At 39.8% G+C, this 11780-nt stretch overlaps 1 non-coding gene across 1 annotated transcript; it reads left to right on the plus strand.

Moving 5' to 3' along the window:
* The first annotated feature begins 335 nt into the window (after window positions 1-335).
* On the plus strand, window positions 336-442 carry LOC145609912 (small nucleolar RNA R71). Its single transcript, XR_014106180.1, has one exon. It is a non-coding gene; the product is annotated as a small nucleolar RNA R71 (small nucleolar RNA).
* The last annotated feature ends 11338 nt before the right edge of the window (window positions 443-11780 follow it).

Genomic DNA, 11780 nt, shown 5'->3' on the forward strand with positions numbered 1-11780 from the left:
AATTGTTTGATGTTGTTGAATGCATTGATGAAATTGGATTCTACTTTCCCTAGTTTAGGTTGTTTGTTCTTAGTTGTGTTTATTTTAACCTCTCTTTACCTCACAAGCTTTCCTAGTAGTCTAATTAGCATAGATTGATACACTTAGTCCTTTTGGGTTCGACCCTTTACTTACCCCTATACTTGTATTAGGGTAGTTTAGGATTATAAATTTCTAATTTGATTAGGGTTAGTAGACCAACGACCTATCTTAACCCTCGATCACCCGCATCTAGATTGGTTCTTGACATTGGCTCTAATCCATCATAAAAGAATCTCATGAGCAAATTATGGTTGAATCCATGGTTAGGACATGCTCTAATCAAATCCTTAAACCTTTCCCATGCTTCCCCAAGAGTTTCATCCGATTCTTGCTCAAAAGAAGCTATCTTCCTCCTCATTTTTGCAGTTTGCTCATCGGAAATGAACCTCTTGAGAAAGTCCTTCGCAACATCTTTCCATGTGGTGAGAGAGTTGGGCTTTAAAAGCTTGAGCCATTTCTTTGCTCTTCGGTGAGAGATTGGCGAAAGAGATGCATACGAATGTAATCTTGGCTCACTTCATTTGTTTGCATAATTGCACACAACTCAAGGAATCGTTCCAAATGCTCAATGGGGTCTTCACTTGCACTTCCGGAAAATTGCTCAACTTGTACCATCCTAGCATATTATGGATGGATTGTGAAATTAGACTCGGTGGTTGGGAGAAGTATACCAATCGTGAGCTCATAGACTTCCGGATTTCCAAACTCCCAAAAAAGAAGGTCATCATCTTGCCTTGTGTAGGGAATATTTCAAGCATTATGATCCCAAACTTGAACCCCACTGTGATCATACACTAAAGTATGGTGGCTTTCCAAAGGGAAGAAAAAGAGAGCAAAAGAGTCGCCAACAAGTTTTAGGAACTTGTAAACCCAAAAGACAATCCAAAAGGACCATCAACTCCATAAGTTCTTGAACCAAATAGGGTTCGGGGATGAGGGTACAAATCCAATCTACAAAAGAAAGGACCCGCCCTATAAAATAGGCCTCTACTTTGTTCAGCTCGTATTCATGCGCGCTTTTCGAATAACATACAAACATTATATTAATCCTACCCTGTTTATCTATGTTGGTTGAATATTAATGCACAAACAAGACTATTACTGGCGATCACTTGAGTTAAAATCACATTAGCCTAAACCAAATTATTAATTATCTTATTAAGCGTGATTTCAAGTACAAATTCCCTTTAAACAAGCATAAAAGGCGTGATCAAGCAATAACAATAAAATATAATCAAGCAACATAAGGATAAATCAATAATAATAATAACGATGATAATAACATGATAAGGCATAATAAACCTTAATAACAATAGCAAGATCCTACGCATGATACTAACAAGATTAATAAGAAATCCTAGCATGTCACTAAGCAATAAAGATCAAAGCTTTAAACCTAACATGGCACTAACATGCTAACATGATATTAGAAATAAGTAAAGGCACCCTAAACATGATACTAGAAAGCATAAAATAACATCCTATCATGATACTAGGAACTAAATACATCCTAACATGATACTAGGAATCATAAAACAATAATAGGCATGCTTTCTACATTGTTAATAAAATAGGGAGTAAGCTAATCTACTTACTTTGAAGCCTCGTACCTCTTTCTAATAACAAAATACACAAGTTAGTAAACTTCAATGAAAATAATAAAGAATAATTAAAGAACTAAATCGAAATCAAATTAAATAAAGTTTTGACTAGTTTTGGACCAAACCCTCAAAATTATCAAACCTTGCACGTCTAGGGCGAAGGCAACTTCGAACTTGGCTAAGAGACTCTAAGTCTTGTGAATGCGGAATATTGCATTTGTAAAAAGGTTGGTTTAGAAAGAGAGGGAGAAAGAATTAAGAAATATTGCTTAGAGAGAGAATAAAGAGAATTGATAGTAAGAATTGATGAATGAACAACAGAGATTCGGGACCCTATTTATAAGGAAATAGTCCGGAAAATTACAGAATTTGATAAGGAATAAAACTACACGCTGTCGCCAGGAATTGACTCTGTCGCAACGCGACAGGTTCTGTCGCGAGGCGACAGCCTTGTCGTTTGGCGACAACGTGTATTAGCGCGTTTTTTCCACGCGGAATCCGATCTTTAATCAACTTGATCTACGAAATCCGTACAGAAGATAAAATACGTATTTTTAAGATAATAATAATAATAAAATAATGTTTTATTCCAAATAAAAATCTATTTTAAAATAAATCATTATTAAATCTAATAATATTAGAATTAAAAAGAACCTTCTAGAAACTTCTAGAGAATTATAATTAATCCTAATAATTTTAGGAATAATAATTAACATTGGGCCCTCCTCTAGATCATTGGGCCGTATGTAAATAATTAACCGGGCCCAGTTTAGTATTTTGGCCATAACTTCCTCAATATTCATCGGAATTGGGCTTATAATATATCGTTGGAAAGGTCTTTTCGAGCCCCATCCAACTACACTATTATTGTACCTTAATTACGGACCAAAATAAAATGGTTTGGCTATTTTCAAATAAATAGAGTTATTTTTCAAAAACAGAGAGAATAGAATTTCAAAACTAAACCGCAACACTTGACTTTCAACCACTTTCACCTCATTCGATTATGGTTCGACGTGAAAGGTATTCATCACTGTGTTTGGTTTTGGGGAGACACAAATGGGTGTCTACAGAAGCCCCCACTTTGACTGAGTTTGGAGAAACTTAGGTTTCGAAAACAAAAGTCAAAGTATCGATAGGGACGGAGAATGATTCAAAACGTTCTGCGATTCCAAATCATTCTTATAACGCCGGTACCTGTAAAACAATATTAGTTAAACAGATAAAAGAGTTAAGAAACGCGTATCTTGCACCGTCGAGCACACGTCTCTGAACGTAACCATTTTGTTGCTTCATTTGTTGTTTGTGACAACCTCCACAGTGCCTCGTGAACGCCATCGTTGAAGATAACCATATGTCGTCGTCTTCAATATTCTTGGTGACAATCCTCCACAATATTTCGGGAACATCGTCGAAAATAACTGTATGTCGTCATCTTCAAGTTTGTGGCCGTACGTCGCCATGGCAGTGCATCGCTGCTATAGACAATCTCTTCTTTACCTTGAGGGACCGTCGAAGGTGACCTTGCTTCGCCATCTTCAAAATTTGTGACATTACCTCGCCACGACCGTATTTCGCCACTAGACAATTCCTCTCTATGGTGGGATATCGCCAAAGAATCATTCTGCATATTGACCCTTAATATATTTATTATTGTTTGTTCCAATGCTTCGGTGCTTCTGTCTTTGTAAAACCATTATTTCAGTGCTTGTATTGAACCATTATTTCGGTGCCTTGTTATGAGCCAATACTTAGGCGCTTTAAGCTAAGTGAGACGATCTTTCATCAAGTCGATCACTTAATGCAACTGCAATCAAGCTGATTAAATCATGTCAATTTTTCTTAAAGGGGCTAACTGGCGTACCAAGGAACCCAAACTGCTAAAATAGGCCCACAAAGTCATAATGTGGGGCCCAGAATCTTGTCGCCGCTCCAGCTCTAGCCAGAGACACCTGTCGCGAGCAATTGCGTTTGTCGCCTCGCGACAATTCTGTCGTTTGGCGACAGAATTGGGGTTTTTAAAACCCGTCTTCTTCTTCTTTCTCATTTCGCTACTCTGCTTCTTACGTCTCGCAAAAAACTTCAAAATATTCATTCTTGCTCATTTATTAGCCAAATTCGCTCAAACTTGTTGCAAATCGAAGCTTTTCTCATCTATTTTCCCGATCTATGTAAGTTTTACTCAAACTCTACTCGGTTTTTGATTGTTCGCGAATTTTCGAAAAATTCAAAAAGGTTCTTGCTTAATTCGCCTTTTTTGTTGAATTTTATGCCTTGAATTTGTTTAATTATGCTTGTATATTACCTTGGGAGTATTTTGAGACTTTTTTGACTCAATGTGGTGAAGAAATGAGCAATTCACCATTGTTGGACCTCTTGAGGTCGTGAAGAACAATGTGGGTCGTTCTTTGTATTTTTACTGCTTTTGCTTGTACAATTTGTTCACAATGTTCGTCATATACTTGCAAGAAATTGTTTATTTGCTTGAAAAATACTTATATGCTTAGTTAATTTTTTTTTTATTTTTTGCTCTGTTTTAGTACTAAGTACTCTGTTTTGCGAACATAGTATCATGCGGCCTAAGCGAACCTTAGATACTGTAGAGCCTTAAAATTAATTACTTTTATATACTTTAGCATGGCTAGACGACGTGGTTCTGGTTCTCGATCGAGAGACTCGCGCCGAGAGGACGAGCCTACTAGCGAGGGCGAGGACGTGCCTTCTACTTCCAGGCTGGGTCTCATGCCAGATTGGGACGAGCGCACCCTGTTCCATGCACCGGTTCACCATCTGTCGGAGCGAGTCCGGCGTGGTCTTGCGAGTGGGAGGACCCGTAGCCACGGCTCGGGTAACTCCACCATTAGTTCTCTGTACGACAACTTCATCAGTCGTGATGAGGGTCTTCGTCGTCTTTGGGAGTCATGTGGGTTGACTCCTCTTCTACTGGCCACCCGGGCCATGTTTTCATACGATGGGGGTAACCTTGTCGTTCGTGCTCTGGTAGAGTTCTTTTGGGACACCACCAACACTTTTCACTTTCCTTGGGGTGATATGACGGTCACTCCATCTGACTTCAGCCTCATCACGGGGTTAGAGTTCCAGTCTACTCCTCTTCCGTTCGTTTCGGGTGTTACTGTCTATTCACCGGAGGTCCAGGAGTTGTTGGGGGCGATTGTTGTTCGGGCCCAGGCTGAGGCTCAGTCGGGACAGCTGAGTTCCCGATGTATTTGTCGCTGCACACTGGCTGCAGCTTTTGAGGATGATGCCACCACCCGAGAGCAGCGGGTGCGCATCTTTGTGCTGATTCTGCTGTCAGGGACATTTTCTCCTAATCGAGGTAGTAGAATACTTCTCTACTACCTGTCTGCCGTTCGCGACCTTCACTTGGTCGGGACATATGACTGGGCCAGCATGGCCTATGCGGACTTTCTACTGGGCCTGCGGCGTTCTTGTCGTCAGAAGGCCTTATCTGGAGAGGTGGCCCTTTCCAGCTTTTGGAGGGTCGTAGAGGTACATCTCTTTTCTTTTTGAGGTTTAACTCTAGATTTAGAAGCATAATCTTTACTGACTTTTGCCTTTTCATATAGATCTGGTTCTACGAGTATTTCCCCTCACTTGCGCCAGCGAGGCCTTCTCCTCGCGTGCTCCCCATTGCTGCTAGTTGGGGAGGCCGCAGAGGTCCACCGGAGGTGCTACGCCTTCGAGAGATGATCCTCTCGGTAGGTTTCTATAACTTACACTTTTCGTTTTTATCACCTTTGGTATTAGTTCCTTATATAGTGATTTTTACATGAGCCTAGCCCGGTCTATCGACCTTGGGCTGCTTTTCCTATTCCTGCGCTGGCGGCGCAGTACACTGCTGAGCGTCGTTACTTTCTGGGGACATACGACGCGGTGGTCTACCTAGGGGAAAGGGTAGCCATTCAGCACTCCTCAAACGTTTTTGTGGTTCCTGCTCCTCCACCTCGATATATGTTCCACGATGCCTTGCAGCGGGATCGTGCCAGTGGATCTTCTCGAGGTACTCCCTGGAGGTCCTACGTTCTCCTCGAGCAGAGTTACGAGGAGGACCTGCTACCGTTGCTAGCGTCGGCTCCTGTCCTTTCAGAGGAGGCAGCGGTATGCTTTTATTCATTTGATTTATCTTTCTTTAGGTAGCCCCCAAGTATTTTCCTAACCTTTTATTCTTACTAGGCCGGTCCTAGGGAGTTCATTCCCCCGAGGATGTCCATACGTTACCAGGGCATGTATGGGCCGATCGAGGAGCTTATTCCCCCTGCTCTAGAGGGGGAGCAGTTTGTGGAGCGGTCTATTCCCCGTCACCAGACTCGAGTAAGTAACTTCACATATCTTGTCTTTATATTTGCTTATAATTGTTATTGACATAGTTACTTTGACAGTTTTTCTCGCGAGGTGGTGACAACTATGGCTAGGTGCATAGACGCCTTTCGCAGCCAGCTCGTGAGGTTGCGGAACCGTGCTACCTGTCGTAGCAATGACGCTGAGGAGGTTTTATTCCTTACATTTAGCATCTTTGTCTTGTCTTTTATTTGCATTTGCTAACTTTGATTTACTTTTGCAGGGGCAGCCTATTTCTTCTCCACGCACTCGGTTGAGACCTGAGCCTAGGAGAGAGATTACTAGGTCGGACTCGAGGCGTCGTCGGACTACTTCCGGTGGTCGGGGTGGTAATTCTGAGGCCGCCGCTGTAGAGGACTCGGCGTCATCTCCTGAGGACGTTCCGACTGGGCCTACCAGCCGAGGTGGGATGGGTGGTGGGACGTACGAGTTTGGCTCGTCGTCGCAGCAGCCTTTGCAGCCCCAACCTCTTTCTGTCGGGTACCAGGGTGAGGTTAGGTGGCCTGGCCCTGAGTTGCAGTTTGCGCCGCCTGGTGGTTCAGGAGATGGTGATGGACATACTCCATGGAGTAGGGCTTTCTTTGATACTTTTGGTGTCCCTCACGATTTAAGACCTCCGGCACCGTAGTTGTACCTGTATTTTTATTTATTTTGACTTTGTAGGACTTTGTCTATTTTATTTACATGACTCATATATTAGACACTTTGTATATATATGCACTTATTATTTACTAAACATTTTACTTTCTTATTTTTATTTTTTATTGTGCGTGTGAATGCGTGAGAAAGTGTAATTTTTGCGCAAAATTTTCCGTCATTTTTAATATTAGTAAAGGGTACCGACTCTCTCCCCCAAAAAAGAAAAATGAAAAAATGATGGAACAAAAGTATAATTATTAAAAATAAGCCTAAAATTAATTAAGCTTAATAAAATATAATAATAATAATAATAATAATAATGATAATAATAATAAGAATAATAATAATAATAATAGTAATAATAATAATAATAATAAGGGTGAAAAAGGTGTAAGGATAAGAAAGGAGAAAATAATAAGGATAAGTCAAGTCAAAGTCGAATTCGGGCAAGTAAAACACGGTTTCCAACGCGTAACAGCTGTCGCTGCTAAGAAAATACTGGCGCCACGAAATTAAACCTATCGCCACGCGACAACCTTTGTCGCCAGGCGACAGACTTGTCTCTTGGCGACAGAGTTACTTTTCCTATTTCTCACAGGATTTGAATTCTGCCATGAAAAAAGCTTATAAATAGCCCCCGAATCCTTCGTTTTCTACATAATTTACCTAGTTTATTAATTAATTAAACTAACTAGTAATCATGCCTTTAGCTAAAAGAACTTTTTGTGGATACATGAATGAGTGGTGTCGTCTTTTAACTTCTAAAGAGAAAAAGGAATTAGACTCTTTCCATATGGGGGGTATGTATGGTGTAAAGGGGGTGAGTCTTGACATAGACTTTATTTATTCTGCCATAGACTATTGGGACATTAATACTCACTGTTTTAGATTTTTCCATGATGAAATATGCCCTTTACCGGAAGAATTTGGAGCCATTATAGGCTTTTATTCCACATATCTTGCGGTAATGCCTAGAGTAAGTGAATATTATTATAAAGATTTCGAATGTTTCTTTGACCTAAGGGGTATGGATTTAAAAAATATAGTGCATGGCAATGTAGTTGATTTGACAGAATTGGCATGTTATTATTTTGACAAACCTAACCCTGGATTTCATGTCTATAAAAGAAGAGTTTTCCTCTTTTGCATGTTTAGCCAACTTCTTTTAATTAGTGGTAAAGATAATGAAGGCCAAGCAATAATCATATCTGTTATAGAACAAGTTGAATCCGGGAGAAACCCAATGCCACTAATTGTTGGAGAGACTATGTTGTGGCTAGATGCATTGAGAAAGAATCCAAAAGCACCTTTTCAAGGTTCTCCAATTTTATTACAGGTATAAAATAATATTATTCTTAATTATAAGGAATTAAAAAATATTTTTACATTGTAATGCAAATCAAATGTATGTTTACAGATATGGCTCATGGAGAGGTTAAAATTTATTAATCCTCCTGATGATATACACAAATATACTCCCAATTGCATAGTCCGGCGAAAGAAACGATTCTTGAGGATAGGTCGCCGTGAGTGGAGCAAAGTGTTTGCTGCTGGTGATTTTACTATAAACTGGGTCATCCCTTGGTGGAAGATTGAGAAAATGGTTGGTTGTAATAGCCAAGCATACTGTTGTCTCCCGAGCTTATCAAAGTTGACCTATTATTTCCCTTGTAGAGTTAAGAGACAATATGGTCTTGCACAAACCATCCCTACAGGAGATCTCCGCCGTCTTATGAATTTCCTGTGTCGCAAGAAGTTGAGCGCTTTGACAAATATTGGAGTGGTAGGCCCTTATGGGAGGTGATTACCCACAGGGTTCCACCTTGTTTGTCAAACAGTGTGAAACAATGGCTTGATGGAAAATTTCAGAAATCCCAAGTCAAGGTTGAGAAGACCAATGTGAAGAATCGTCTAAGTGACATAAAGGTCCCTACTAAGGAACGCCTAGGGGAAAGGAGTGAGTTCAAAACTCCTATTATGCCAAGAAAGAAAAGTTCTAAGAAAGACAAAGGAAAAAGGAAAGTTGACTCAACGGAAAAGAAAGCTTGGGTGGAGAAGAAACACGGGGTCTTAGCGGAAGGGGAAACTATCTATACTAAAATAGAGTGTAGATCTTCTAATGGATGTCTCCTAGCAAAGGTTATGGATGAAGAGGAAGAGAATGCGAACAAAAATTGGAAAAGAATTAAGAAAGAGAAGAAAGATTAGAGCATTGCTTTTCCTTTGATTTATTAGACAATGTTAATTTGTTTTAGTTAATTTTTTCAGCTTTTATTTCATCAATAATGTAACTTTTTTATTAATTAATAAAATTTCAGCTTTTATTTAAATTAACTTTACAACTAAAGCAATGAAAACAATTACAACATTTAATTTTCGGAGAATTAATTCGAGTATGGAAGTCGAACAAATTTCCAGAATACACAAAATTTGCCTAGACACTCGCAGAAACTTAGTGCTGTTATCCGAATGATTGTCGCTACCAAATTGCCTCTGTCGCCTGGCGACAAAACTGTCGTCTAACGAAAGAGTCTTTCTTCTGGCGCCAGTCTTGAAATTTTGCAGACATGTATCTTTTTACTCTGGGATGCAAAATTTTGAAAAATTAAAGTGGCCGCACCTTGTCGGGGTTGCTTACGTATCCTTTGTTTAAGGAATCAGGCCAAACGTAGCTCTCTTGAGTGTTTTACTCAAGTAATTATGGGTAGTATTTCTTAAGTTGGTCAAGATTTGTCATGTTTGAAAATTCATTACCATCCATGTCAGTTAACTTAGTCGCGCCTCCTGACAGGATTGTTTTAACAATGTATGGTCCGGACCAATTAGGCCTAAATTTGCCTCTTGGGTCCAAAACATTTTTTCTTAATACTTTTAATACCAAGTCCCCAACCTTGATATCTCTAGTCTTGACCTTCTTATTGAAATGTCTAGCCATGCGGGTTTGATAGCATTGGGTATGATGTAGAGCCTCTAGTCGTTTTTCATCGAGCATAATTAGAGAAGGTATTTCTAACTCTACAGGTTGTACGGCATCCATTCCATATACTAGGTTGAATGGCGTATTTCCCGTTGATGTTCGGATTGACGTGCGATAACCCCATAGTGCGAAGTGAAGTTTGTCAGGCCAATCCTTATAATTTTCAGTCATTTTTTCGATAATTGTCTTTAAATTTTTATTAGCGGCCTCAACTGCTCCATTTGCTTGAGGTCTATAAGGGGAAGAATGATGATGTTGAATGCCATACTTTTGTAGCAATTCTTCACATTCGGCTTGAAAGTGAGTTCCATTGTCACTTATCATTTCATGTGGGACTCCGTATCGACAAATTATGTTTCTTTCGATAAAGAGTGCTACATGTTTGGCGGTGAGTTTAGCATACGATTGTGCTTCTACCCACTTTGTGAAGTAATCTATTGCGACTAAGATGTATTCATGACCTCCTGTTCCGGGAGGTGTAATTTTTCCAATTATGTCTATTCCCCATGTAGAGAAAGGCCATGGTGAAGTGTATGTGTAGAGGAGAGATGGTGGGACTTGTTGCAAATTTGCATAAATTTGGCATTTGGGACATCTTTTTACATATTGATGACAATCCTTATTCATGGTAGGCCAATAATACCCTTCTCGCATTAACTTTTGGACTAGCATTTTGCCATTAACATGTGTTCCACATATCCCTTCATAAACTACTCTCATAGCTCTTTGAGCATCCTTTTTGCCTACACATAATAAAGCTCGACCTTTAGGTACCCTTTTGTGTAATTCATTTCCTATGAGTACAAACTGGGAAGCTAAAAGCCTTAGTGCTCTTTTTTCTCTTTTGTCAGCATGAGGAGGATATTCTCCTTTGGTGACATAATTTAGTATATCTATAAACCATAGTTCTTCTTCATGTTCTTCCTCTTGAATCACTTCATCGTCTTCTATAGCTTGAATATATGCTGGTTTATGCCTTTTTTCTATGGTTAAAGGCATTTGCTCAATTTCCTTAGGAATCCTAACCATTGAGGCTAGTCTTGCCAAGGCATTGGCAAATTGGTTTTCCTCTCTAGGTAGATAAGTGTACTCCACTTTTTCCAACTGATTAGTGAGGGTTTCCAAATATGTTTGATAGGGAGCTAAGCTTTCGCTCCTAACCTTCCATCTCTTTGAGATTTGATTAATGATTAATGAAGAATCTCCAAATATCCGGAGTTTCTTTACTCCTAAGGCTAAAGCAGTTTCGAGGCCTACCACGCATGCTTCATATTCGGCTGCGTTGTTGGTAACGTCGAAATCTAACTTAATGGATATAGGAACATGTTCCTCTTTAGGTGATACTAGTAAGACTCCTACGCCGCATCTCTTTTGGTTTGAGGCTCCATCAAAATATAAAGTCCATGTATCATCCTCTGTCATCATTAAACTTTCATCTGGAAATTCGTTCTCCTCCAAGGGTGTTGAATCTTCTATTGGGAAATCTGCCAGAAAATCCGATACCACTGATCCTTTGATTGCCTTTTGAGGCATGAATCTTATATCAAACTGGGCCAAATTTACTATCCACCTTGAGATACGCCCGTTAAGTGTAGATCTTTCGAATAGATATTTGAGAGGATCCATTCGTGAAACTACGTAAACAGTATGTACAAGCATGTAATGTCTTAATTTAGTTGTGGCCCACACCAATGCGAGGCACAACTTCTCTAGTGGTGTATAGCGTGTCTCATACTCGAGCATTTTCTTACTTAGGTAGTAAATAGCATTTTCTTTATTTTCTACCTCTTGTGAAAGCATGGCTCCCATTGTTTCTTTTGTGACGGTTAAGTATAACCTTAGGGGTATTCCAGGGAGTGCTGGAGCTAATACGGGAGGATTCGAGAGATAGGCTTTGATCTTTTCAAAGGCTTTTTGGCATTCGTCGTCCCATATAATTGGTACATTGCTCTTAAGCTTCTTGAATATTGGTTCACATATTGTGGTTAGCTTGGATATGAACCTACTTATATATTGCAACCGGCCAATAAATCCCCGAATTTGCTTTTCGGTTTTGGGCGGTGGCATGGACATGATTGCCTTGATTTCGATGGGATCTATCTCTATTCCTCTAGAGCTTATGA

The sequence above is a fragment of the Chenopodium album genome, chromosome 23 (assembly GCF_948465745.1).
Source record: "Chenopodium album chromosome 23, dcCheAlbu1.1, whole genome shotgun sequence".
In the NCBI taxonomy this organism is placed as follows: Eukaryota; Viridiplantae; Streptophyta; class Magnoliopsida; order Caryophyllales; family Amaranthaceae; genus Chenopodium; species Chenopodium album.